At 39.9% G+C, this 20683-nt stretch overlaps 1 long non-coding RNA gene across 6 annotated transcripts in view; it reads left to right on the top strand.

Moving 5' to 3' along the window:
* The window catches only part of LOC105711706 (uncharacterized), a 285757-nt gene that overhangs the window by 165996 nt on the left and 99078 nt on the right, over positions 1-20683 (top strand). For all 6 annotated transcript variants that reach the window (XR_010340352.1, XR_010340355.1, XR_010340353.1 and 3 more), the window contains one exon: positions 8165-8301. This is a non-coding gene — a long non-coding RNA (uncharacterized LOC105711706). The remainder of the gene's footprint in view (positions 1-8164; positions 8302-20683) is intronic.

Here is a 20683-nt window from a genome sequence, read left to right as displayed (position 1 = left end):
GAAAGTCGGTGTCTAAGAATGAGAATCTAGAGTGCAGGTCTTTGGGTGAGATCTAGAAGCCAGATCAACCTCATCTGTTCCTTGACATGTGAGCATTTCTTTTGATAGCCCCAGGATAATCATTAGGTAGTGTGGTTGTAAGTGGAAGACAAAAAATAGCCCAATTTTTAGGAACACTGAAAAAGTTTAGGGTAAGTTTAGAGCTGAAGCCTGCATTGTTTTATCACTGAGTTTTCTTCTATAATTTGTATAAATTATTCAGGTATAATTTGTCAAACAGCACTAACAATCAATTGCCATTGGTACTTCTTTGTCAACAGATTTTAATCTTCTAAGAAAAAAAGGAGGGAATTAACATTGACCATTTACCATGTACCTTACACTGCTCTGGACTGTTCTATGTGTTACATTATTTAATTATCATAGCAAACAGTTGAGATGGGTGCTTTTATCCCAATTTTATAAGTAAAGAAACAGAAGCAAAGAGATTATGTAACTTTCCTAAGATCACTAAGTAATGGAGACAACTTTCATATTCAAGGATACCTTGATCCAAAAGCCATCCCTCTTTACTGAATCACACAGCCTCCCTCTTGTTCGTATGCTTTCTGTATAATAGTTGGAGAGTCCAGGCATTGTTTCTCATTGTGTGATCCACAGACCTTATGTGTCAACATCATCTGGGATACTTATTAATGATGCAAATTCCTGGACTCCATCCCTGAAATAGGAGTCAGAATTTCAATGGGTAAGGTTCCAGAATCTGCTTTGTTAACAGGCTTCCCAAGTGCTCCCTATGCACTCTGAAGTTTGAGAGACAATGATCTGCATACTCATACACTTCAAAGAGGATAGAATAATAGAGAATATCGCAAAGCCAGCGTCAAAGATATTGATGTTTGTAGCAGGTGCTCTCAGTGCCCTGTGCATATCCCTAGGCCTTAACCATGTCATTCAGGTAGCCAGCTTCAGCTATCAGTATCTTATGGCTTCTCCTTGGGCTTTTCTTCCAAGCCTTGGATAAAGCTCTTTTTGTATACATGGTACACAAGCAGTATCAGAGAAATAACTACTGTACCCTCTGCAGGTGGCAGAGTGTACAGTAATCAATGGCTGGTAGGAGCTGGTGTATAAATCCTCTAGCTTTCTGATACTTGGGTGGAGGAGTCTGAGCCTTGTTTTTTACAATGTTCTCCAAAGATTCACCTGTGAGATTAAGATTCTGTTACCCACAGTGGTCACTATCTTAATATCTCACCTTGCATTTGCTGCCTTCTCTTCTCTGTCTCACTCCTATACTTTCCTGTCAATTTTTCCAGTTTGACCTTTATATACTGCTTGCATTTGAATCTTTGTCCCTCAGTCTGCTTCTGGAGAAACCACAAACAAGAAATAATTAGCTAAAAACTCTCCAATTGTAGCATCTTCTTCTGTGTGTTGGGGTGCCATGTTTCTTTCCTCATTCCTTCACTCAGACAGCTGCCAATTTCTGGACTAATTTCAATCATTTATTCAGGGGTTGGTTTAGAAACATGCCAAATGCTATGTTTTCTAAATCAGCACCTATGTTTTCTAAATCAGCTCTCTGACCTCTTCTCAGCCCATCACATGCATCCATCCTTCGTAATAAAATGCAAAGAGTATAAGATTATGAAATCAGTTGACATTGAGTTCAAATACTGACCTTTCTGTTTACTAGCTTTGTGACCTTCACAGGTTTCTAAGTATCTCTGGGCTTCCTCGTTCTCATATATAAAATAAGAATACAAGCTACCTCAGATACTCATTGAGAGGATTAAGTAAAAGAACATATATGAGGTGCCTAACCCCTAACAGTTTATCAGTCAAGGTGTGTTTGTTTGCTCCCCTCCTTCTTCTGGTCTCATACATTTTCTGAAGACTCTGTGATCACTCTATTTCCTGGTGATCTATTTCTCTTTTATCTGAACTTGATGGCTTTTATTGATCATGCCATTCATGTGGATCTTCATGAAAAATTGACTAACAATACCTAGCAATAGCTAATATCTAATGTCCTCCCTAAAACTAGATTGTAGGTCCCTGGAATGCAACTGTGTCTTAAGTTTATTTATATTCCTTTGGCCTTATATATAAAGGATATTTGATAAATTCTCTTGTTGATTTGTTGATGTGTCAGTGATTATTAGCAATGTCTAACTTAATTATCTATATTTGATCTCTACACACTTCAATCTTTATAGCTGGCACCAGCTACAGGCAGTTATAAACTCCTATGGGCCTGGCAGGGGGAACGTAAAACAAACATCCCATTCTCCCAGTGAGGGCTGAAATTTCCAGAAAGTTCAGGACATGAGTGGTGTGCAGGTTGGCAAGACATGTTTTTACAGAACTTCTTGTCAGACATGAGAGCCATGGAAGAACTGAGTTCTGGCTGGAACCCTTCTTCAAATGGATATAGTGTTTTGGAGGAGACAAGGAGTTAGAGAACATGGTATTCTCTGTACAAATATTGTAACTTGGCTTCTCTCTACTCACCCCTACACTAGAATCTGGTCCAGTGAATAATTAATTATTATTTACCTGCTTCCACTCATCATACCCAATCCCTACATTATATTACTGATATTTATTACTATATTCTCTAAGGCATCCTTAAAGCTCCCTTTATGTTGTTTTGTAAAAAACATGTGACACCTTATTCTTTTATGGTTAGAGTTCTTTCTGCTTCCCCTAATAAATTATATTTGCAAAATAATTTCCATGACTTCTATTTAAATTTCAAATGCTATTTCTTTCTTTTACAAAGTCTGGTCCATGTGCAACTTTCCAACTGTGTTTTATATTCCGTAATTTCTGGAGACATAACCAAACCACAAGTCTCCTTTGAATACAGTGGAGACAATCAAGTATTTAAATTATCATCAGTAATAATTATTACCAGTATTATGAAAAGATCTCTTTGATCCTGCCTCCTTTAGTATCTCCACTTAAAACTCAAGAGACTTTTTAAAATAGTACCTCTTTTCCCCATTCTTCCCTTCTTCAGGCCTTAAACATTTCTTCTTGGAACTGTGATCCTATTGCCTGACATTCAAATTAAACTTGGAGGAAAGATCATAATTTATAGAGGAAAAAAGCTTAATGATCCATGTACCCTTAACCACACTCATTTCCCTTTAAAGCTTATACTGAGATAGGTAAAAGTATCCCTCAGTAATAAGGACAACATATATTCCTGGTCCCCAGCATCAGAATCTTCGTGTCACAGAGCCACTACATGTGCTGTATCTGATGGCTTCTGAAGTAGGTTGAACAAGACAAAGTAAGTGGACTTCTCAAGGGTTCAACAAAATTGTCCATAGGCCACTCAGAAGTAACAAAGGATATCATCCTCCTTAAACAAAATCCAGGGAGCTTTTAGTGGGGGTAGAGGCACCATAGATTTAACACTGAGCACAACCACAGGGGTTGAGTAATACAAATAGTAAAGTTCTGAAGGAGTTAAGCCTGGTTTCAATATCACACTCTGGTCTTACAGTCCAGCAAAGCACAGTAAGTTGAGGTTCAGGAAAATGAACTACAATCTGGGGAACATATGAAGAATGATCAGGGAGTGATTTATAATACTCTTCTGGCAATGAGGAAAGTGTTGGGTGAAGAGCAGTATACAGGGGGAATCTATCTTGTCCTACTGTGGTCTGTGTTTTTTTTCCTTTCAGCATTTAGATGCCAAACCCAGGTGTCAAGTACAATGACACTGAGGCCTATTTTCGGGTGGAAGGTGGGAGGAGGATGAGAATTGAAAAACTACCTATCAGGTATTATGTGGATTACCTAGGTGACAAAATTATCTGTACACTAAACCCTGGCGACACTGAATTCACCCATGTAATAAACCTGCACATGTACCACTTGAACCTAAAAGTAGGAAAGAAAGCAAAAACAAAACTTTCGTTTATAAATATTGCTGATTACTTTACCTAGAATAAACCCGCTGAAGTGACATTTGGGGTTAAAGGGTATGACATACTTTCAAGTAGGTAAACTTATATGAACATATGTGTATATGTGTTTTTTATCACTCAAAGATCCTTTAAAAATGTTGTACCAGTTCATATTCCTACTTGCAGCATATGAAAATGCTCACTTTCCAAGAGGAGAACATTTAAAAACCAAATAAACAATAAATAGAAATAATTCAATGCAGACAATATAAAAGTTTTAAAGGTAATCAGATAGTTTTCTTTTTATATCACACATTTGAATGCATGGTGAAAACACTGAAGGAAGGAAGGCTAAACAGACATCTTTTACACATATCAAATTTTGGACAAATTCTTGAGGGGAAAAAAATAAACAGCATGTTGGAGAAAGCTGGTAAGATGTAATGGCACAAGAGATGATATGTGATTCTATGCATGCCATCACGTAGCCCTCTTCCCCCCTTTACCCACTGAAAATGACAGAACTTGGACTGCTTACAAGTCTGGATATATGGGAATGATGTTCCCCACATGGCCGAAGGGAAATGGCTCAGACATGTGCATTCCTGAGGCCAGCTGAGTAGTGTGGTCTTGGTGAATTCCTGTATGTTTGAATCAAGGTAGTCATGGGGTTGGTGCTGCATAAGGTTAATTTAGAATTGCTTTTCTTCAGGTTTAATATGCACAGTAGCTTTTAGTAGGGAAAAAAATGGTTTCCAGGCACATTGGCCATCTTTCTGTGCTTGTTTATTATATAATCTTTATTCAAATAATATTTCTTCATATTATTGAAAGCTAGTTGTATTTTTCAGTATTTTTTTAAAATTTAAACATAAAGAATACAAAAATCTCTCACAAATTCATCACCTAATGATAAGGTATCATTGTTTATAGCATTTACCTCCAGTTTTTTTTTTTTCTCTTTTATGTTCTTGTGTTTCTTTTGCAGAAAATCAAACTGCATACGTGTTTTATGCCTTGCTTTTTTACTAAATACAATATTGTCAACATTTTCATGTCATAAAACAGTCTTTAAAAACTTATTTAATGGCTGTCTAATATTTACTTGTATTAATATGTGCTAAATTATTTACAATGCTCTCACCATTGAACGTTAAATCTACTTCCATTATTTTATTAATCTGAGTAACACAGTGATGAACATCTAGCAGAAATCTTTGCTGTGTTTCTGATGTTTTCCCTAAGGTATATATTTCTAGACATATATATTTTTTATTTCTGAGAATAACAAATGATGACTAACACTGGTGCCAAAAAGCTTATTTTTCTCTTATTTCATTTGCTTTCTGCTTGCGAGTTTTGGAATATCTGTTCTTTACAGATTCTACTTTCTTTACAGTTTTGTTTATCCATTTGTTTTAAAATAATAGGCTCTATGTCAGTGACCTTTCAGCATCTATTATAGCAGACTGTTCTACCGTACTGCTCTTATCTTGACTGGTCATTATCTCAAGCTCTGACACTCATTTTCTATATATAAAACTTCCTCATGGATGGGGGCTCCTTTCAGGACAGCTATCTCTCTGATCCTCAAGTTTCACCCAACTACCTTGCGGCATCCTGCTTGGAAGGTGAGGCTGCTTCCTGGAATGTGAGCCTTTCTCTCTCAGATCTTGTATTTGATCCCAGCTTGGTGCACCTGCTTGTAATCGAAAACCAAAGGTGTGGGTCCCCAGAGCCCCCATGACTGCACTGCCTTCTAATCCTGCCCAGCATGAGACTCACACCTGCATTACATTTTCTTAGAAGCTGCAAAGAAAAACACCCTAAACCATATCCAGTGATAGGACAAACCATGGAATTGGTTTAAATTTATGAGTTATTACTCTTGAAAATGAAACCAAAGGAAATCAGGGCTACTGTACACTCTAAGCCCAGGTGAAAGCAGTGAGTTTTACAGAAGTTAAGTTGAAATTTGGTGTTGAGATGGAGTTTCTATTTCAATTGAGTGACTCTATGCAAGAAGTTTTATCTTCTTGAACCTCTTTCTGTCCAATGGGAAACAGAAATTAATATTACCCACTCCCTCACTATTACAGTGTAACTTGTGAAAACATACAAATTCATATTCAGTGTTTTGTATATCTCAGAGGCAAGGGAGTTAACAGATGACCATTATCCCTAGAAATTACAACTCAGATAATCTGGGTTGCATTTGGCACTATTTCCTAAATATATGATGAATTATTGTTGGCATAGAAACTTCTTGATGACATGAGGCCTGTTTAAAAGTACCATCTCCTTTACAGCTCGCTATGTCCAACTAAAATATATCAAACACTTCCTGCTGCTCAGTGTTCAGATAATTGGATTTACTTCCATGTTCTTCAGCTTCCATGTGAGCTTTAGTTCCCCTGCTAGGACTACACAACATCATATCTCATTGTTATTATTAGGGTCATAAACATGGATTATTCATTCCAATACAGATGGACATCTTTGTCTCCAAGTTAAATCTTGTATGATTATAAAAACTAGTTTTGATTAAGGTCTTATGGTATGCAGTGAATTGTGTTAAGAGCTCTATAGGCATTATAACATAGAATCCTCACAACCGCATAATAGGCACAATACTTTTTCTAAATTTGCAGATGAAGAAATTAAAGCATGAAGAGGTGTGAAATTTGCTAGAGCTGATACCATGCAAACGCTATACAACTTTAGGGTGAGCTTTTTAGCATATGACAATTACTACCTTCTGGAAGAAGTCATTTTAGTGTGTAGTTTTTTACTATCTGGCTCAACTAAAAACTTAATATATAGGCACTATTAATAAAAAACAGTGTTCAATTCTAGGTTGTTATTATCTTCCTTTTTGTGGGGGAAATTAAACTAGCTTGGGCCTTGTTGGGATTGACAGCTTTTGTTTGGCTTGTAAAATGTTGCATATTTGATACAGAAATTACCCAGGGAATATGACTCTTAACCTGGACATGCTGTTTGTGCTGGAGTCAGGGTTTTGAGACTGTAACCTCTCCTTTCATGTTTTGAAACTAGTCTCTTTTTCTGTGGATTTTTTTTTTTCATTCACTAGAAATGTGTTCTTTTACATTCCTCAGACCTGAAGAATGAACTCTGCCAGGTGAATCTAATTTATAACTCTGCTGACCACATCACTATTCTGTCTTTCCTCTTTTATTTTTAAAGGAGTAGTGTTCTACTGAAATGTTGACATGACATGTCTTTATAGAACAATAATCTTTTACTTTAGTGATGCTTTAAAAAGTATCCTTTAAAAACATCTAGTTGGTGTGAAAATAAATCCAAAATACCCATGTATATAATTCATATGTTTCATGTGACTCAAGTTTTTGTTCTTCCCTTTGCTAAAATGTTTAGGTCAAAAAGATCTAAATGCCAATTAAAATTATTAGTATAGTACTTTGAAAGTTTTGAGGTATTTGTTTTCTTATATCCTTCATCAATATAACTTGTCTTAATAGAGCTTCAGGATGATACTCAGAGGCCAGAATCCCGAGTGTGCATAAGTCTATGCACATGTTGTCGATGAATCAGCTGGCGTGTAAAACTCCCAGGAAATTTTTAGAGACTAAGGAAGACCTATGCCTAAATAGAAAGCTCTCCCACCTATCCAAGGAAATGGACTAGAGGAGGATTTGGGACAAGGAAAAGCCAAATGAGCAACTGAAGTAAAAAATTCTGTGTTAGGAGCAAAACCAGAGTCATTGTAACCTAAAGTTATTAGCACTAGCTTAATCATATGCCCATTTGCTTATTTCATTCACAGATATTTGGTGCTCCTAGTAAAATGGTCTTCACACTTCAGTGTCCATGAGACTCACCTGAAGAGACTGTTAAAATACAAAATTTTGGATCACTGCCTGAGATCATGACTCATTTGCTTTGGGGAGATACACAAGATACTTCCTTTTAACAAGCTTTTTGGACATTCTGATGCAGATGTCCCTTTGGATGCACTTTGAGAAATAATTTCATAGCATCCAAGGCATAGGATGAAGTCCCAAACAGGATTACAAACATCGAACAGTCTTGTCTTATTGTTCAGAAAACTTTGAACAAAAAGTGACATGTATTTTAACCTTAACGATAAATAATAGCGGTAATAATAGCTACTGTATGCCAGGCATTATTCTAGACTATATTCATATATTATTTCAATGAATCCTTAGAGTAACAGTCTTATTCCCATCTTACAGTGAAAGAGACTGAGGTGCATAAAGATGAAGTAACATGTCCAAGGGCAGGAGCCCAGGCCTCTAACCCTCATCTCCTGTCCTGTACACTCTAATCAGGATGGAACTGTACTGTACATCACTATATAAGACAATATATGGTAAGTGTTGAAAATAACATATACAAATTGGTTTAGTGGGTGTGATGGTGAAGGAACTTACATTTATTGAGTGCTTACTGCATGATAAGATGCATGTATTTTTAAGCACCCAATGAGGTATAAATTATCATCCCATTTACCCTCAGCTTCTTCATATGTAAAGAAGGGATAATAAAATACCTCATCTCACAGGGTTGTAAAAGATGATTGATTAAAACAGACAATGTAATGTATCTAGCACAGTGCCTGGCTTAAGCCCTTGATAAATGTTAGGTACTATTATTTTCACTGTCATTATTTTTGAATTGTTTTTAATGGACAAAATTTGTATCTATTTATGGTGCACAACATAATGTTGTGATATATATACACATTGTAGAATGGTTAGATCAAGCTAATTAACATATCCGTGAACTCACATACTTATTTTGGGGGGTGAGAGCATTTAAAATTACAGTCTTAGCATTTTCAAGTATGCAGTATATTGTCACTATCATTGCTTAAAGCTGAGAAATCGGAGGCTTAGGGAAGTTCGAGAACTTGGTTGAGGTTACCTGCTAACAGGACCTGGCATCTGATCAGCCTGGCTCCTTTTCCATGCTGTGCTGCCGCCCAGCCACTGGGAGAGTAGGATGCCCTTCCTTCTGGTGACCTGGGAAGACTTTGTGGATGAAGACAGTTCTAGAGTCAGGTTTGGAGAATGGGTAGTTTCAAGCACAGAAATAACAGAGAGGGTACTCCAATTTTTGCCTGAGCTATTTACTTCACTGAACTTATGTCTATAATTTAACAGAGCCCAAATCTCTCAAGACTTCAGCCTTTAGAACTCCTGCCAAAACAAATCTCAGGCAGGTTAAAGAAAAATGTTCCTGGATTCCTTCAAGACACTCATGTGAAAGGTGCAGGGAAAGCTTGTGTATTTAGGGAAGCAGCGGAGGTTGGACAGCAAGATTGCAGCAGCAGAAGAGATGCAGTGTCCTAAAGGGGCCAGCCGTGGCCAGCCCTGTGGACCTTTAGTGTCAGCATAAGCCTGCAGAAGGCCACAGCCTAGGGGATGTGGCCCCACTTTATGGGGTGGGAAGAAGGAATTTTACAGCTATGAGCCTTTCTGGAGGAAATTCAAAGGCTAAAAATGTAGCCCCTGAGCATTAGAGTTACACCTATGGAGGATAAATCTCTTATCAGTGAATCGTTCCTTCAGGGCCAATACACCATGGAAGGAAGTAGCAGCCCACAGAATCCTGTTTCTCCATTGGTAAAATCAGGGGCCATATGAGTGGGAAGGGTAGAGTCAAGGCTGCAGTCTGTTCTCCTGGTTCCCCAGCCAGCGTTCTTTCCCAGCCACAGCTATGTCAACCCCAGGATTTCTTTACAGAAGGTGGCTGGCAGACAGCCTCCGACCACAGTCCTCACCCCAGGGAACTATGGAAGGAAGAGGGAGTCAGAAAATTTTTTTTCTGTCTCCTTAGAAATCCCACTTACATTAGATCCCTCTATGGAAAAATTTATTTTGTCATCAGTCTGATGGCTTTTTAATTTAACCAGTACATTCATTTATTCATCAATTCAACAAGTATCTGTAAAGCATTTATCATGTGCCAGGTACTGCTCTAGTTTCTTTGGAGACAATGATGAAGAAAGGACACAGTGATCTCTACCTGCATTGGACTTCTGTTTTAGGAGGTGGGAAGAGATGATCTGTAAATAAGACAAATGTCTGAAATACATGGTACACTGGAGGCAAAAGTGCAACGAAAACAATAAAGAGGAACAGACATAGAAAGTTGGTGGGTAGTGGAGGCTTAATAAGGGATGACTAGCCAGTGAAGTCCTCACTGAAAAATGTCACCTAGGAAAAGCCCACACAGATACCTGGGGAGAGTATTCCAGTCAAAGTGGCAGAGCAAAGGCCTAAGGAGGAGAGTACTTGGAACGGTAGAGACACAAAGGCTGCAGTGGCCAAAAGGAAGCACATTGGGAGGAGGTGGAAGATGAGGTCCAGGAGGGAGCAAGGAGGGCACAGATTGTGGCTTATCAGGGATGTCTTTGGGGAGTTTTGAGCGGAAGAGAAATTTGATGTGCCTTGAGTTTTATCACAATCACATTGATTATTGTGCAGAGAAGGAAACAATGGCCAGAGCAGGAGGCCAGCTAGAAGACATGATTCCCCAGAATTATTGAATTGACTATGCCTAGCTGGTAATTGATATTTCCTGTCATTTTTTGAGGTCTTCTAAATGCCTCTCTTTCCTGGACTCTGTAACTTTTTCTCCCTCAGCATAACACGCATGAAACAAACCTCACTATTTATTCCCACTGCTGGATATCCCTGCTGATTTGGAACGACAGCCCTGACACAAAGAACTGCAGGTGACAGAGTTGAGAGAGTGGCAAATGCCTCATACTGGTTCTCTCAACACCTGCTCCAGTCCCCTTTGCTTGTGTCTTTCTGTACTTCAGAGACTGGAAAAGTAGAAAGGAGAATGATACTTTCCAGATCTCCTGGTAGCTCCAGGTTCTAAGGGGATTTGATTTCCTCCATGCACACACACTGCTGCAAGTCTTGGAGGCAGAAAGGAGTTCGGGAGGTGGTAGGCAAGAAGAGAAAGGCGAGATCCTCTGGAAAGGATGGTATCAAGGAGGAGGAGCCTGGGCTCTTTAAGATGAGCTGAAATTCTCCTGTCATAAATACCAAGTGGTGAGCAATAAGGCCATGGCAGAGGGATGTGCCTCAGAACATCATCTCCCCTGCATGCAGTCCTTGGCCAGTACTCCCCAGCTTGGTAAGCCTCACAGCCCATTTAAAACTTCTGTATATTTCCAACAGCCTGTAATAAACCCTTTTTGACTCAATAAGTCTAAGACAACTGCAAAAGATTTGGCCGTCTAACCTTAGTTTTAGACTTCAGGAAGGACAGGGAAGCAAAGTTTCATCAATGTTCTGTCCACCTTCTAAAGAGATTTCCTGGGAGCCCTTCGCAAGAATTTCACTTACATCTCACTAGCCATAAAAACTCAGTTACACAGCCACACTTAGGTGCAAGGAGGCTGGGAAATGTAGAAGTTTAGCTGGATACCTTTTCCTCTCAATCATGAAGGATTTCTGTAGTAAAGAAGTACTTCTTTCTCTTAGTAAAGAAGAGGGAAATATATATTGAGTAGGCAGTTTGCAGTCTCTGCCACAAAGTGTATACATTATTTTAGGGTCATGATACATATTGCTAAATTGCTTTTCAGAAATGTTTACACTCTCATCATCATCAAAAATGAAAACTAAAATGTGGGGGAAAATTAAGTGTACATATCCAAATGTTTATTATAGCCATAAAAGTGTCTTTTGGTATCAACAAAATAAATATTCAAGTGCCTAAAATATGCTAGGTTTGGTCCTAGAAAGTGGGAAGAAAGCATGAAATAAAACAGACAAAGAACCCTGTCCTAAAGAGAATCTGGTTGCAAAATTTGCCACGTAAGGAGTGTGTCTTCACAAACCCCATCACTGGATTGGCCGGTTAAATATTGATTATTAGCAAAAATTGTGATTTGGGTTTTGTAACAGTTATCTAAAGCCTTCCTTTTGGCATAGATTGTTTGAATATAGAATTCATAGTACGTTGAGGGCACTGAGAATTTGTGGCAATGAAGTTTAGTAGTAAAGTTCCAAAATATTCATCTTACTATTCTCTAAGGTGTGCAGTGGTGAAACTGTGTCATCTAAGAAAGTGATCCTGTAATGAGATACCAGAGGTTAAAAGTTGGGGTGAGGGGGTGCAGGTAGGGGACAAGGGCCAGCATGTCTAAAAGCACAGAAAATGAGAGTGAGTGAAGGGAGCTGTGAGTAGTGCCTGATCATGCAGGTGCCAAGTGAAAGGGTGACAGTGGCAGGAGGTGAATCATGGTCAGGAGTGGGCCAGATCATTACACTCTATTAATGAATGCAATTTTATTCTTCTGTGAAGGAAATTATTAAAAACTGTAGAGCAGGATGTGCTATTATCAAAGTAAATAAAAGAATAGAGGCAAAGTTATTAGCATAGTGCCCAGCACTTAGTGAGCCCATATTAAATGTTAGCTATAATGATAATTATTCCTTGATTACAAGCATCACTCTGGAGGATGGGTGAGGACGCTGAGATTAAGAGGATTTGGACAATTGACAATGGTTGTGAAGAGAAGAAGATAGAGAAAAGAGACATTCAGGAGAAAAACAACAGGACTTAACTGGGAGATAAGGTTGAAAGAAGAATGTAGGGTTCCAATGTGGGTGCCTTGGTATGTGATGGAATCATTCACTGATAAAAGACATGTGTGTAAGGTTTGTTCTTGCCGAGCTTAAAACGAAAGAAACTGAGGCCAGCACAAAAAGATCCAATGCGAAGGAATTGATTCAGCCTCCCGGACGAGGTTCTGTGGCCTGACAGGAGGGGCCGGAGAAGTCGCACGGACTCCTCTCAGACATGGGGTTTTATAGGGAGTGAAATAGCTCCATTGGTTGTGGGAGAGCAAGACTGTCACTGGGTAGAATTACAAGCCCTCAGCTAGGACTTGGCTTGCCGTTGGTTAGAATTACTCGGCTGCCATTGGCTAGAAAGGCTCGGCTGCTATTGGCCAGAAAGACTTGGCTGCTATTGGTTAGAAAGACTTGGCTGCTATTGGCTAGAAAGAGGCTAGGGTTGCAGCACCTTGTTTGCATACTGGGCTTTTTAAGGGAAGGTCAGGCTGTGCGAGCATGGGAGAAGGGAACATGCCTGAGCATGTCTGAGCTTGCCTGAGCTCATCCGGGCTTTGGAAAAAAGGAGGCGGGGGCCTGCGTCCATGCTCCCAGTGAGGCTACCGGCCTTACAATGTGGTCAAGGTAATTTTATTTTATTTATTTATTTTTTTTGAGACGGAGTTTCACTCTTGTTACCCAGGCTGGAGTGCAATGGCGCGATCTCGGCTCACCGCAACCTCCACCTCCCGGGTTCAAGCAATTCTCCTGCCTCAGCCTCCTGAGTACCTGGGATTACAGGCATGTGCCACTATGCCCAGCTAATTTTTTGTATTTTTAGTAGAGACGGGGTTTCACCATGTTGACCAGGATGGTCTTGATCTCTTGACCTCGTGATCCACCCGCCTCGGCCTCCCAAAGTGCTGGGATTACAGGCGTGAGCCACCGCACCCAGCCCCAAGGTAATATTTTTGCAGGGAAATGATGAGGTGCCTTTAGCATATCCAGATAATCATGTCCTCTTGCCATCCAAATTTTCTATTCCAATCTAAAACATTGATATTATGCCATTTCAAGGGACCTGTTGCTTCCATTCAAAGGGTGACGAAGATTTCCAGTGTCTTGGCTGGATTCAAGATCTCTGTTGGAACCAAATGAGGAACAAATTCACCTGTCACCCTACTCTTTTCTTGCAACCTGGGAATTATTTCTTCCTGGCTTTGAAGGTTGTTAGCTCATGTGCAGGAGGAAGCAGAACATTTGCTCAGGCTCCTTTCAAGGCTGGTTACCACATGAAGACACTCACCAAAACCAAATTTATGGTTTTATTTTTTCCTCTTCTATTGTCAGGAGTCAGAGCAGTGAGAGAGGAACTTCAGTAAAGGCTGTTCTCTTGGCTCAGTGGCAGAGAGCAAGGAGGGCCTTAAGGAGTTCTGCTCACCCACCTGGACCATTTAAATTAAGAGATGAGCAAGGTGCCAAGTGCACAAGGACAAATTGCCTGTGCAATGAGCTCACAGAAAAGTTGTCTGGCAGGGGCAGCTTCTTTGAGGAATAAAATCCTTGTAATTCACTTCCCTTCTTCACTAAAACACAGAATTTCCACATGTAAGAGCTTGGTGTCTTTGTAAAAGCAGGGGGAATTTATAAATTAGACATTATTAAATTCTGTTTTACTTGCAGCTCATTTATTTTTAGGCCTAGTATAATTGCTTTCAGACCTTGAGCTTGCTGCAGTGGTGATTTTGTCCAACTCTGCCAGGTGACCTGGAGACTCAACTCCAGACACAGGGATAACAGTCCCCTGCTTCCTGTGCTCTAGAGGGTCAAAAGCAAAGCCCAGACCAAAGACAACGGAGATGAGTTTTTGGTTCTACCCCTTAATCATGCAAGCTACTTGATTGTGTTAAACCAAATTCATTCTCCTTTCTCTGCCCTCATACTCAGATAACAGCTTTTAGTGTCCTTCTTTAGAAATATCAGTGTGTTAGACAGCATAATGGAGTCAGATCTAGATTGAGATCTCATTTGTACTCCTTGGGAGCTTCAAGTTAACTTAATCCTTCTGAGCCTTCAATTTCCTTACATGTAAAATGGGGCTACTAGTAGGACTGATCTTATGGGGTTGTTGTAAGACTGGCTAATATAACACAATGCATATGAAGATCTCAGCACACTGTTTGGTATTCTATACATGGTAGAGATGGTTAGATGGATAAATCAAATGTGCATGTTCAATATGGTCAATGCCTGCAGGCCAAGCTATATAAGTTTCCAGTAACAAATAACTGAGTCCCGTCTAAAGACTTTTAATCAGAGCCAATATTCGAGATGAAGCAATGACTTTTGACTACCGACAGTCTTTCTGTGGAGAGAAACAAGATGTAATATTTTTAGAGCAGATCCAACTAGTTATTTTTAAATTATATAAAATCTGCTGGGTTTCATCAATCAAATTAATCCTTTTATTCTGGGGTATTTTCTCCATCAGTGACAATTAAAATTTTGTAAACAAACAAAACAAACAAAACACCCAACACTGACAACTGATTCTTTTCTTCCAGATCCCTTCCTCTTCATGGCTTAAATCCTCTTTATTCCCTGAAGAGGTAAAAACTTTAGAACCTAACACAAGGGATTCCATTACCATGTTTTTTAGTCACTTATCTACTGTTCCCAGGTTACTATACTAGAAGAACTGTAACCACCCAAACACCATCTAAAAACACGTAAACATAATTTGCAAGAAAATTTCTGACAGGTCCCCTTGGGCCTATTTGATATAAGCTTAGTAACAGAATACATTTTAAGTCAGTACATTTTTCTGGCCAAAATTTCCCATTTGCTTCGTGTTTATGTAAAAATGTGTTCAAGCTCTCCAGGGGCTGGACTTCATCCTCCATACTCCCCCTGGGGTGTAGCTCTATAATGGACCAGTGGTTTTGATGACTTCCCAAAGTTCTCTCTCCTAGAACACATGATCTGGAAAGACTAAAACAGAGGTCAAAAGAGTGCCTTGAGAACACTATTAATTTATATGCTACGTCTTTAAGGAGTTGGAAGCAGCAGTACCAAGAGAGTTTAGCAGACCTGGGAACAAATAGAAGTTATTTGTTCAAACATAAGTATGCAAATGATGTTCTTCAGACTTACAGAGCCTGTCACATACAGCAAGCCTCCAGCCTTTCCCCTTTCCTGATCTCCTGATCGTATTTCACTCCAAAACTAAATGTGCCCTTCTAAAACACAGCTATTATTGAATCAGAGCTCTACATTAAACTCTTTAGACTTTGTAATGAAGGCACTAGCCTGGCACATATGCCCTTTCTAGCTTTATCTAACACTGTTGCTGTCATATTCTCTACTCAAACCACGCAAAATTCATCCTTTCCCAAATTCACAATGATTTGCTCTCTCCTGTGTCTTTGTGTTGGCTGCATCTTTTGCCTGGTGAAATCTCACCCATTTGTGAAAGCCCAGCTTAAATATAGTCCCCTAAAGGAAGGGTTCCCAGTGCCTAAAGCTGACATAGTCACTTTCTTCCCTGTGATCCTGGCACATTGTAACAGGCCTCTATTGTAGCACTGTACATGCTAGTCTGTAATTAATTTTTATTTGCCCGCATCCCCTATTATATAGTGATATCTTATGAATTTTATGTACCCCAGTGTTTCAAAAGCAGTGAGCAAATTAAAGAAAGAATGAATGAACCAACCCAGCACATGGTTTGGTTCCAATAATAGATTGGAAAGAAGATGAGATATAAGTGAGGACCTACCCTTTGCTTCCACATTGTCTGGACTAACCTACTGACTCTGTAGAGCATTTTCTAGGAGATGATATAAACAGACCCCCTGGAAAGACTCCCTCTTTACAGAAAAGCAAGTGGGGCTTCATGGGATGGAAGAGCTTCTTAAGTTTTCTGTCATTAAAATTTACCAAAGAGTGGACAGCGTCACAAAGTATTATCAATAAGAATAGAGGGGAACCATGCAAGAGAAAATTGGGTACAAAGATTCCTTTGCAGCAAAAGTATAGCTCTGTGGGCCAGGAAATTCTTCCACTTAAGAGTCATATGCTCTGGAATGTGCAAGGGGAAACAGTCTCAGTAGGGTCTTGACTCAGCAAGGCCTGGAATTGATGCTTCGGCTGTTCTGCAAGGTCCTAGGGCATTTAGATTCACAGCAGCCTGAGCCCAGTTGCACACGCCGGCATGTATCAGTACAAGCCTTAAATCAGAACCACCCGTTACGCCTCCTCCCCTCTCTCTGGCTCTGAGCCCTACCCTCAAACCCCCCTCCCTCCCTTCACTGCAGGCTCATTAAGGCCTTTCCCAGTACAGAGACACTGCATTTGGGGGACTGTTGGAGTGTTTGATATTTTCCACTCTGCGTGTCAAGGGCATTTACAGTCGGCGTCAGAATGTTATGTCGGTCTGAGGAGGCACTTTGAAGTGTTTGTGGTAGAGGCCACATGTGCAGGCAAGATGTGCCTCCTCCTGATCCCTGGATCCCTGAGGTTCCTGCTCAGCTCTTTCCCAGCATCATGTGACAATGAACAACACCACTTAACCCTTTGCTTCTTGGTGTAGTAGCTGGTTATTATTACCATTATTATTATTATTCATTATTTTGGAAAGGCACTTCATCCTATTCCTTCATCTTGGCTTTGGAGACAGTTTGGAGACCTTGCCTTCCTATCACTACTTCTTGGAACCTTTTTGTTGCTGTTACTGCTAACACTCTATATAAATGTATATGTAGAAATGTATTTCCAAATAGTACACACAAAGCGAACGCATATATCTTAATACCATACAGATGGCGAAAGCAATGGCGTTCTTGACACTTTCCTACCATTTCATAGTTCATTCCCATAGCCAGCAGGCTGGCCAATCATCTCCTTCACCAATCCCACAGTCTCTGATGCTCAGCCATCATCAACACAGGAAGCCCCCAAATGGCATGATTGTTTTTCCCATTTACTAAATGATCACCCACAGGTAGCCTCTCCAATGTCTCTTACTTGCTACATGGTTCAGCTCATGCAATGGAGTAGAGCTGAAGTTGATAACCTTCAAGGCTCCTTTCAGCTCTCAGGTTCGCTAATGCTCAGCTCTCAAATAGTCTGGAAAGTCTTGGACATGGTAAAGTGGGCTCGGATGGGGGCACAGGGCTTCTCTCAGAATTTAAGAGAGTGGACATCAGTCTCTCTGGGGATCAGTTTATATTCACAAACCACCAGGCAATACAGTGGGAACAAGACAGTTGTGGGTTTTGGTGCGGTTGTTTTTTTTGAGATGAAGTTTTGCTCTTGTTGCCCAGGCTGGAGTGCAGTGGGACTATCTCAGCTCACTGCAACCTCTGCCTACTGGGCTCAGGCGATTCTCCTGCCTCGCCCTCCTGAGTAGCTGGGATTATAGGCACACACCACCACACCCTGCTATTTTTTGTATTTTCAGTAGATATGGAGTTTCACCATGTTGGCCAGGCTGGTCTTGAACTCCTGACCTCAGGTGATCCACCTGCCTCAGTCTCCCAAAGTGCTGGGATTACAGGCATGAGCCACCACACCTGGCCAACAAGAGAGTTTTTTAATGAACATAAGTCACTATTAGGCATTCAAAGATCAAGATCTTTTGGCAAAGTTGCCTTGGGCTCAACTTCTTCACTTAGAATTATCCCCAGAGATATTTACTAAATATGAGATTATACCCTGCAATAACAGTTATACTTCTTTATTTTAATTTAGGGGTCTGAAGAAAGAGATGTGCTTTAACATTAGACTATTAAAATACTAATAATAGTTACTATGAGACAGGCAATAATGGGCTAGGTAAAGCATTATCTTATTTAAGGCTCATAAAAACCCTGTGAGGTAAGCACTGTTCTCTATCTGAACCTCATGGAAGTTAATGGCACGCCCAAGGAGGTTTTAGAAAATGGAGGGTCTAGGACACAGACCCAAAACTTTCTGAGAGTTAGTGCTACTTTGCCTGCTACTTTGTATTATATCCCAAAATATGTAACCTTTTCTTTACTGTTATATTGTCCTAACATTGACTCTAATTTATTCTTCTAACATTGGCTCTAATACCTGAATTACTCACACCTATGGCACAATTCTGCTTATTCAAGATCATGGTCAGTGACCTTTTCATCTCCTAAAACAAATCCTAGCATACTGCCTTCCCTGGCCTCACGTGTTCCCCAGCTCTGAGTCAGGGGTGTTTCATCAATATCTACTGAATGAAGGAATGAGTGAATGGCATGTAACAAGCCTGGGAAAGGTGCTGGAGCGTTTAAGGCAACAACATCTCTCAATTTCTGTAATGGAAGTCTGCCCTGGGACTCCCCCAACACAAACAGGACACTTTCCGAAAGCAGGCAGGTGATTCAAATCCTTTAGAGCTAGGAATCCAGAAATCCTTCCCTGACAGCATAAACTTGTAGGCTTCTTGCACCTCTTTCTTTCTGTGCCACAGGCTCTGAGCTTTATTGGCATGCCAACCATTAGGCATGCGCGCATGCACTCTCTCTCTCTCTCTCTCACACACACACACACACACACACACACACACACACAAAATGGATCAAAGAGGAGGACATTGGCTTACATAGTTTGTTAGAATAAATTTGCTGTTTGTATTTGCTATGCACAGTGTCAAAGTCTCTTCTTCAAAATAGGGCATTTGCACCCTCTAAAGAGCCTCAGTGAGAAGAGCAACAAAAGGAGAGAGTTAATAGTGCTTTGTTGCAAAGCTGTCATATCTTGTAAGTTGTTCCCGGAAGGGTTGCTAGCATGGGATCAGAGAAGTATACCATGTGTTTTTTTGTTTTTGTTTTTGTTTTTTTTTTAAACATTAGTCGGAATGAGAAACCTTTCCAGTCACTGTGTTCTGGAAATAAAATAGTTGATATGGAATAGTGTCCAACACATGTGATCCCTAAAAAGCCCACTTGGACCAATGCTTGAATCATGTTTTCAATCAAGAATTGCTACCTTCAGTCCACCCTAGTTTTCAAAAGTGGAGACCCTGACCCGATCATTTCCTAAAAAGGCTTCTCCCTTTATATGGGTCTCCTTAGCAGAGCTTATTTATTTTATTTCCAATGTACCAAAAAAGAGACATGTTTTTCTGTTGCTGAATAAATTAATCCAAGTATTTTTATTTGTCTTAGACCAGAGTTGGCAGCTGGTTCTCACAGGAGAGGGGATTGGCAGCTAAATCAATTTTAAATTAGGCATTTGTCATGATTTAGCCTACTCACAAACCTTTAAAAAAATCTCAAAACTTAAAGGTCAAAACTAACAGAACTAAGCTCTGCCTGTTTTTTTGAATTAATAAAAAAAGTTGGTGGTCCTTTGCCTGCTAATCTGTATTACTATCCAAACTGGTTAACCTTTTCTTTATTATTTTATTATCCTAATTTTCCTCTATACTTTTAAATTTTATTTATGTTTTCTCTTTCTTCCCTTGTCTCATATTTTCCCTTGCTCACTGACTCATATCTTTCACTTTTTACATCCTGTTTTTGTTCCCTCAATACTGTGTGTTCCAGATTAGCAGTAGGGTGGGAAGCCAGCAGAAGATAATGCACTTTGGAAAGGAGAATGTTCATTTCCAATCTCTATCTGTAGCATTGTTCACTTCTGTCTTAGTCTGTTTTGTTTTGCTATAACAGAATATCTGAGATTGGATAATTTGTAAGGAAAAGAGATCTGTTTAGCTCCCCATTCTGCAGGCTGGCAAGTCCAAGATTGAGCAGCTATGTCTGGCGGCTTCTGATGAGAGCCTCGTGCTGCACCATAGCATGGTGGAGAAGTGAAATGGGAAACAAGCACGTGCAAAGAGAGCAAACAGGAGAGGCAGCCTGGCCATGGAAAAGCCTATTATTAAGGGAGCTACTCCTTTCCCATGAGAACTAACCCAGTCCCAAAATAAAGACATTAATCCAACATAAGGCTCTAATTACTTCTAAAGGGCATCACCTCCCAACACCAAGACATTGAGGGCCAAGCCTCAACATGACATTTGGTGAGGATGAATCCTGTCCACACTGTAGCAACATCCACATAAGAAATTCCTCAGCAGCTTCCACCTGAGCACTAGCCTTTCTGTTGCTATTGCTTTCCTTCTTTATCTTCATTGTTTTCCTCTTTTTTTCTCTT

This window comes from Aotus nancymaae, unplaced genomic scaffold (genome assembly GCF_030222135.1).
Source record: "Aotus nancymaae isolate 86718 unplaced genomic scaffold, 86718_ANA_hifiasm-v0.15.2.pri h1tg000108l, whole genome shotgun sequence".
Taxonomy (NCBI): domain Eukaryota; kingdom Metazoa; phylum Chordata; class Mammalia; order Primates; family Aotidae; genus Aotus; species Aotus nancymaae.
The sequence above is the reverse complement of the archived record's forward strand: the minus strand, read 5'-3'. Positions and strand labels throughout refer to the sequence as shown.